This window comes from Myotis davidii, unplaced genomic scaffold (genome assembly GCF_000327345.1).
Source record: "Myotis davidii unplaced genomic scaffold, ASM32734v1 scaffold308, whole genome shotgun sequence".
Classification (NCBI taxonomy): Eukaryota; Metazoa; Chordata; class Mammalia; order Chiroptera; family Vespertilionidae; genus Myotis; species Myotis davidii.
The window spans coordinates 442,690-450,635 of NW_006298552.1; the positions used below are offsets into that span (position 1 = coordinate 442,690).

Genomic DNA, 7,946 nt, shown 5'->3' on the forward strand with positions numbered 1-7,946 from the left:
CTATCTAATAAAGAGAGAATATGCTAATTAACCCTCACACCATTGCAAAGATGGCAGTGCCCACAGCCAATAAGGAGGGAATATGGTATTTGACTGCCCCACCCTCAAAGATGGCAGTGCCCACAGCCAATAAGAAGGGGATATGTTAATTGACTGCCACCCCCTCAAATATAGCAGTGCCCACAGCCACAAGATGGTGGCGCCCAGGCCGCTCAGCCTCGCTGGAGTGGCAGACACATGGCAAGGCCTAGCTGCTCCACATGCCTGCCTCCAGAGTCCTCCAGTTCCCTCAGCCCTCCAGCCACCCAGGGCTGACCTGAGGCACAGGCAAGCCTTGGATGGCAGCTGCCCAGCTGATGCCCGAGGCACAGGCAAACCTTATCTGTCGGATGCTCATCTGCCCAGGGCTGCCCGAGGCTCAGGAAACCAGGTCTGGCCGAGGATCACACTGCTAGCACTGGCAGCACCAGAGGTGGGATGGGGTGTCACCTTCCCCTGATCGCTGGGTCACCTCCCACTTCTGAGGGCTCCCGGACTGTGAGAGAGGGCAGGACGGGCTGAGGGACCCCCCCCTCTAGAGCATGAATTTTCAAGCACCGGGTCTCTAGTAACTATAAAACACTAGAGGCCAGTGCATGAAATGTGTGCACTCAGAGAGGGGGTTACCCACTTGTGAGAACAGGCCTCCCCATGATTGATCTCAGGGCAAACAGGCCTCCCCATGATCAATGGCGGGGCGGACAGAAGAGGCCTCCCCATGATGCCTTGCAGGGCAAACAAAACCGGCATTCCCAGTCTTTCTGCTATTAGGGTCAGTTTGCATATTACTCTATTACTATATAGGATAGAGGCCTGGTGCATGGGTGGGGGCCAGCTGGTTTTCCCTGAAGGGTGTCCCGGATCAGGGTGGGGGTCCCCACTGGGGTGTCTGGCCAGCCTGGGTGAGGGGCTGAGGGCTGAGGTCCCCCTGGCCACAGTCCCTTCATGGTGGGGGTTCAATGTAAAGGAATGTTTAAACAAACTGAAGACTGGGAGAAAATATTTGCAACACATATTTTTCATAAGGACCACTAAGCTATATATATAAAAGCCAAGTGACCGGAATGACTGGTTGCTATGATGCACACTGCAGCAGCCAACTGGTCTGGTTAGGACCCCAATCAGCCACCCAAACCTCCCGCGGCCCCTCCCCACAGCCATCCCAGCCCCCAATCGCCCCCCCCAATTGTGGGGGGGCTGGCTGGCCAACTGCCTGTGGCAATCGAGGCACAGGCAAACCTTATCTGTCGGATGCTCATCTGCCCAGGGCTGCCCGAGGCTCAGGAAACCAGGTCTGGCCGAGGATCACACTGCTAGCACTGGCAGCACCAGAGGTGGGATGGGGTGTCACCTTCCCCTGATCGCTGGGTCACCTCCCACTTCTGAGGGCTCCCGGACTGTGAGAGAGGGCAGGACGGGCTGAGGGACCCCCCCCTCTAGAGCATGAATTTTCAAGCACCGGGTCTCTAGTAACTATAAAACACTAGAGGCCAGTGCATGAAATTTGTGCACTCAGAGAGGGGGTTACCCACTTGTGAGAACAGGCCTCCCCATGATTGATCTCAGGGCAAACAGGCCTCTAATTTGCATATAGTCGCTCTGATTGGCTGGTGGGTGTGGCTTAAGGCATAGCAAAGGTATGATCAATTTGCATGTTTGTCTTTTATTAGTGTAGATAAAAGGCTAATATGCAACTTGCCTACTCAGAAGTTTGACAGAGAGACCAGGAGTTCACTCGCTTGCTATGAAGTGCACTGACCACCAGTGTGCAGCATGGAATGAAGGAAGGCCCCAGCAGCAGCCAGGGAAGGAAGGCTCCGCCCAGCAGCCGAAATGCCTGATCGGCCCTGATCCCCGAATTTTGTGCACCAGGCCTCTAATTATCAATTATATTGTATTTACTATGTATGGTATCAAATGGGTACTAGATTGATTGAGGTGATCATTTTGTAAATTATATAAATATCTAAACATGGGGTTATATAACTGACACTAATATAATATTGTATGTCAACTGTACCCCCTGCTGACCCCATCAGTCCGCATAGTGGTGGGGCCGCTGGCCACCACCCATGCACAAATTCATGCACCGGCCCTCTGGTCTCCTCCCTCTTCTGAGGGCTCCCGGACTGTGAGAGAGGGCAGGACGGGCTGAGGGACCCCCCCCTCTAGAGCATGAATTTTCAAGCACCGGGTCTCTAGTAACTATAAAACACTAGAGGCCAGTGCATGAAATTTGTGCACTCAGTCCATATAAAAAGATAACCCACATCAAATGTGACCAAGGAAATGCAAACCGAAACAATAATGAGATTCCACTACATACCTATTAGTAAAAATAAAATTTAAATTAAAAAAAAATATCACAGTGTCCCTTAGCAGGTTTGATTTCCACTGAGGCCTCCCTGAGTTCTCATGTGATCTTTTTTTTTCCCCCTTTTTTTCTGCATATGTATTCCTAGTTTTTCTCAGTGTTCTAATCTCTCCTTAGAGGAACACAATCAGATTGAATGAGACCCTAATCTCCAAACACAGTCACAGTCTGTGGTACTGGGGATTGGATCTTTAACATATGAAATTTGAATGTGACACAACTAGTCCATAACTCCAGCTTAACAATAAAAACTTCGCATTATCATCTCAATAGACACAGAATAAAAAAAGTCTGAATTAAACTTCTGGTCCTCATTAAACCTCTCTGAGGCACTGGTTGGGGAGCTCAGTTTGTGGGAGCCTAGTCCCAATATGCTAAGGTTACAGATTGGATCCAAGGACAGGGCATATACAAGAATACCAATGAATGCCTAAATAAGGGAAACAACAAATAGAGATATCTTTCTCTCTCCCTTACTCCCTTTCTCTAAAATTGATTTAAAAAACACACAACCAGAACACTAAGGATGGCGGCTTCAGGGAGCAGCTGGCCAAGGGGCTTAAGGCAGGAGTGATCGCTTGAGCTGTGAGGAAAGTCTTAAAGAGCTTCCGTCTATGTGAGTGCAACAACTCGCTTAGTCCTGAGAGTGAATACCTGGGGGTCTTCGATCCATGAGCCTCCTGAGGCATGAGGAGTCTATCCTCAATCCAGGCTGTCACTGCTGCTGTGGAGCTCGGAACCCTCCGCCAGGGGGCGCAGCTGGCCAGCCCCAGGTCCCTGCCTCGTAATGAGAGCCGGAGCCACTCTCTGTGTCGCAGCTTTGCAGATTCCCATTGGCAATGGAAACTGCTTAAGGCAGGAGTGATCGCTTGAGCTGTGAGGAAAGTCTTAAAGAGCTTCGGTCTATGTGAGTGGGACAACTCGCTTAGTCCCGAGAGTGAATACCTGGGGGTCTTCGACCCATGAGCCTCCTGAGGCATGAGGAGTCTATCTGCAATCCAGGCTGTCACTGCTGCTGTGGAGCTCGGAACCCTCCGCCAGGGGGCGCAGCTGGCCAGCCCCAGGTCCCTGCCTCGTAATGAGAGCCGGAGCCACTCTCTGTGTCGCAGCTTTGCAGATTCCCATTGGCAATGGAAACTGATCTCAATTCCCAGGATAGAAAGGATCTGGAGAAGTTAATTAAATTTTTTTGCCCTCAAGACTGTTCAGGTAATTGTCCAGGCTCAACTTGGTGAGAAGAATTGTACTCATTCATCTTCATCCCCAACGAGTTCAGATTGGTTCAATTTAGCAATCAATGACACACCAGCGGTTACACATAAAGCAAAGAAGGCCTTGGCAGGGCAGCTGCCTGCTGTTGGGAGACCTATGTGTACAGGGATCTCACTCAAGACATCGGAGGGACATTCTATGGAACTAGAAATTTGGTGTCTTGAAATGAATGAAAAGTGTGATAAAGAAATCAAAGTTCCCTACAAGGTGTACAACAGACTGCCCTTGCTGCTGAAGTCTCTTCTGGCTATAACGAGGGTGACAACAGCTTATAGGCTCTCCAGGAAACAGGACATGATATGTCATATTCTACAGGATATATTTTGGTGAAGTCCAGCTGAATGGTTTAGGGAAAGGTTTCCAGACAGTTCGTGTTGGGACAGTGGGCATCCCCCTGGGCACCATCACTCTTTCTTGTGCTTATAGAATTAACTTGGCATTCATGACACCAGGCAATTTGAGAGGACCCCACCTATCATGGGGATTATCACTGATCACATTGTGGACCAGTTCCTTACCTATGTACCCCTGCAGTTACAAAACTACTGGCAAGGACATTGGAGGAACATACCTTTCTGTGGAAGATTCTCAAGAAGTGTGCACCACCTCTCTCCACCTCCCCTCCATCCCAGCTAAGGATTCCCTGGAAAGAAGGTGGGGTGCCCCTGCTCCCAACCAGCCTCCTATGGTGCCCAGGCTGATCAGGAGAGACTGGCAATCTGCACCCTTTCTGATGGGGCTCACTGTGCTGCCACACTTTCTAGCAGCCAGGATACTGAAACGATCAAACAGCGGTGAGGGACGGGCCTCTCCCCACGATGTCTTGGAGAACATCTTTGCCTGAAAAGTGGGGGCTTTTGTCAACAAACCCATTAGCCAGGTGGCATTGACGAGTTTGGACATACCTTTTGCTCCCATGAATTTAGAACTGGAGGAGGCCAATCCCATGGAGAATCCTCCGGATTCCCCAGAAACTGAGTCTCCTCTCCAGGGCAGCCTGCACTCTGATGGCTCCAGCGGCAGCAGCAGTGGCAATTCCCATGGGGACTTTTGCATGATGGACTTTAAACTGGATTTTTCTAAAGATGACAGTCTTGCTATGGACTTGGGGGACCTTCTATCCTAAATTTCAGAATCCCCACCAACTGAACATAGCTATCGGGGCACAGGCCATGGCTGAGGGCTTGGACTTGCTACCAGAGAAGCTGGCTGTGCCTGAGAAGAACGTCTGAGAATTTGATCTCTTTCTGGAAACTCTGCAGTAAAAGTTGGTGTCCTGGAGTAGCAGCAGCACCCCCTTTTGGTGGCCCAGGAGACAGAGAGCCCCCCACTCATGAGCTGCTCCCATTCCTCGTCCTGCTCCAAGCCAGGTGGAGGGGAGGCTGGTTTCCCCCCATGGGGACCCAGAAGTCCCTGCTCTTGCCCCTCCTGGAGACTCCATGGCAGTTGTGAAGCCCAGTTAGAGCATTTGAGAACACTTCCCTCTGGCCTTGAGAATGGCAGGACTCTGTAACACACGGCCCTCTGCAGGGCCTGCTGCTTCCACTGCCCATCAGCATCTGTTCACAAAGGTGCCCTCTCGTTCTTCGCACTGCTGGCCCCACTCGTGGTCTGCCCCACAGCTGGCCCCTCGCCTGCCTGCCATGATCGCCAACCCGCTGACATTCCAGCTGGTGGCTCAGAGACTGGCATGGAGTCAGAGAGGGGAAGGGGACAGTGCTGGGAGGAAGAGGGAAGGACCCCTCCGGCTGTGTCGTCTCCTTTAGTTCTGGTATTTTCTCCCTCTCTCCTTCCTGCCCCTGTGCCTGTACTTTTGGCAACATGGCAGGCCTCTTCCCAGGATGAGAACTTGAAAGTCAGCCATTCCCAGCCTTGAAGGTTGTGCCAGCCCCTCCACTAGCAGAGGGCCTGAGCAGCCCTGGTGGCTGCCTGTGCTCAGCTGCTCAGCTACATGGGACTGAATCCCATGTTGCTAGGGTTGGGAGTCACAGCAAAGGTTCGCTTGCTTCTCTTCCCTCCCCCATGGCTGCTTCTTGGTGATAGGACATGGTAAATATTTATTACTTTCAGAGAAGTCAGATATTTCATAAAGAAATTTATGTTTGAGGTCAGATGTTTTCATTTGGGGAAGGTGAAAGGCCTTTTCCGGGGACAGGGCCTCCTCCTGGGGAGGTTCCTCAGATTCCAGGTTGCTGCTCTGGGGATCTCCCTTCCCATATGGAAGGTGGGAACCAAGAATAGGGTTGGCAGGGGCAACAGGCCTCCCAGACTTGCTGCATTTGCACTGACAACAGGCTTTACCTACATATTCCCAGTGGAGCTTTGGATTGCTCATGCGCCTGCAGAGTGACTGGCTTTGCTCTGGTAGCCTGGGGAGCCTTGGGCACTAAACATGGTGACTCCCAAGGGTGTTATGTGTTTCTCTCCATGGGCCTGGGGAAGTCCAGACAGGCCCCTCCTGGGGTACTTGCTTCTGTTTCTCAGGGCTGCGTTATGGGCCTGGCCACCACCCTCCTTTAATCCTAGGGTCTGTACCCTGGCCTGAGGTTTACTGGTTCCTTTTTAAGAAACTAAAGCTGGGCACCTTATTGACTTAACCCTTCAGAAATTGCATGTGGGTGAGTCAAGTGCCTGGCCTCAGCCACCTGTGCTGTCTGTCTCTCTCCCAGCCTAACTGGTAGTCTTGGCCATGGAAACCTAGGCCTGCCCCTTTCCTCCTGACCCACCAGCGGTATTCACTGGCAGTGGCTGTTCTGCAGTGGGACACATGGCCTTCAATTGCTTGTTAGTAAATGCATGTGACATTGTTTCCACCTACGAAGCTGATCTCTGAGGGCTGGAGTGGGCTCTGATGGTGTCTCCGTTAGGCCGAGCCCTGCCCCTGTGCATGTGTTCTCTGCCACAAAGAAGTGTTCACAGCAGTGGTGTCCAGCTGGCCCCCCTATCTCTTGGCCAGAGCACACTCAGGGCCTGCTAAACCTATCCAGGTTTACCCCCATGGCCCCAGTGCTAAGAAGGTTGGGGGCCCAATGTAAGTTATCCGTTCCCTGCCCCTCAACCCTCAGCCCCAATGTCTCAGCCACTACCCTCCTTTTCAGGCCAAGTGTGGAAGGCCTGTTAGCTGTTTTCCTCTTTGACTCTAATGGCCTGTATAGGCAGAATCCTTTCTTCAGGACCCCCGCAGTGAGAGGCCAGGAGCCCTGACTTTGAGCTGAGCCAGGAAGGAGCAAAGAAATGGTCAAGGCCAGCCCTTGCCCCTCAGCCCTGTACAGTTAAAGGTATGAGCCTAGATTGACCTCTGCAGAACTGGGGGAGGGCTGGGACCAGTCATCTGTCTCCAGGAGGCAGAGTCCCTCCCTACCTCCAGCCTACCTTGATTGGAAACACTGAGTTATACTTTAAAACATATTCAAGATATTTCCAATAATTTTTTTCTGTACTTAACAACAACAACAACCTTATCAAAAACTACAATAGAAAAAAACTTCTTTAATCTATGATAACCTATAGCTAATATCACATTTAATGATGATAAACTGGTTGTTTTCTCCCTTAAATCAGGAACATGACTAGCATGTTTACTATCCTTAGTTTTAATTAACATTATTCTAGAAGCTCTGATAAGACAATGAGGAAAGAAATAAAATGCTTCCAGAGTGAAAAGGAAGTAAAACCTCCTTACTTACAAATGACATAATTAATAGAAAATCCACTGACATGTACAAAGAAGCTACTTGAGTAAGCACATTTAACAACATTGCTGGATACAAGGTCAATATTAAAAAAATGTATTTCTTTATATTAGCAACAGATAATTGAAAAATAAAATAAATACGATTTATAATAGCAACAAAAATAGGAAATCACAAGAAAAATATTGGAAGAGATAAGAGAATCTCTACTTTGTAAACTATAAAATACTGTTGAGAGAAATTAAAGAAGACCTACATAAATGGAGAGAGAGAGATGTGCTTATGGATGAGAACACTTAACATTTTAAAATATTTAATCTCCCCCAAATAACAATTAGATTCAAAATTATCCTATTTAAAATCTAATAGCTGCCTTTAAAAAATACAGTTATTCTGTTACCTACAAGGGAGTACCCATACGACTGTCAGCTGATTTCTCAACAGAAACCATGCAGGCCAGAAGAGAGTGGCAAGAAATATTCAAAGTGATGAATAGCAAGAACCTGCAACCAAGATTACTTTATCCAGCAAAGCTATCATTCAGAATTGAAGGTCAGATAAAGAGCTTC

At 49.5% G+C, this 7,946-nt stretch overlaps 1 pseudogene; it reads left to right on the plus strand.

Annotated features, from left to right (window-relative positions):
• Positions 1-3,495: 3,495 nt before the first annotated feature.
• On the plus strand, positions 3,496-4,950 carry LOC102756809 (annotated as a pseudogene).
• The last annotated feature ends 2,996 nt before the right edge of the window (positions 4,951-7,946 follow it).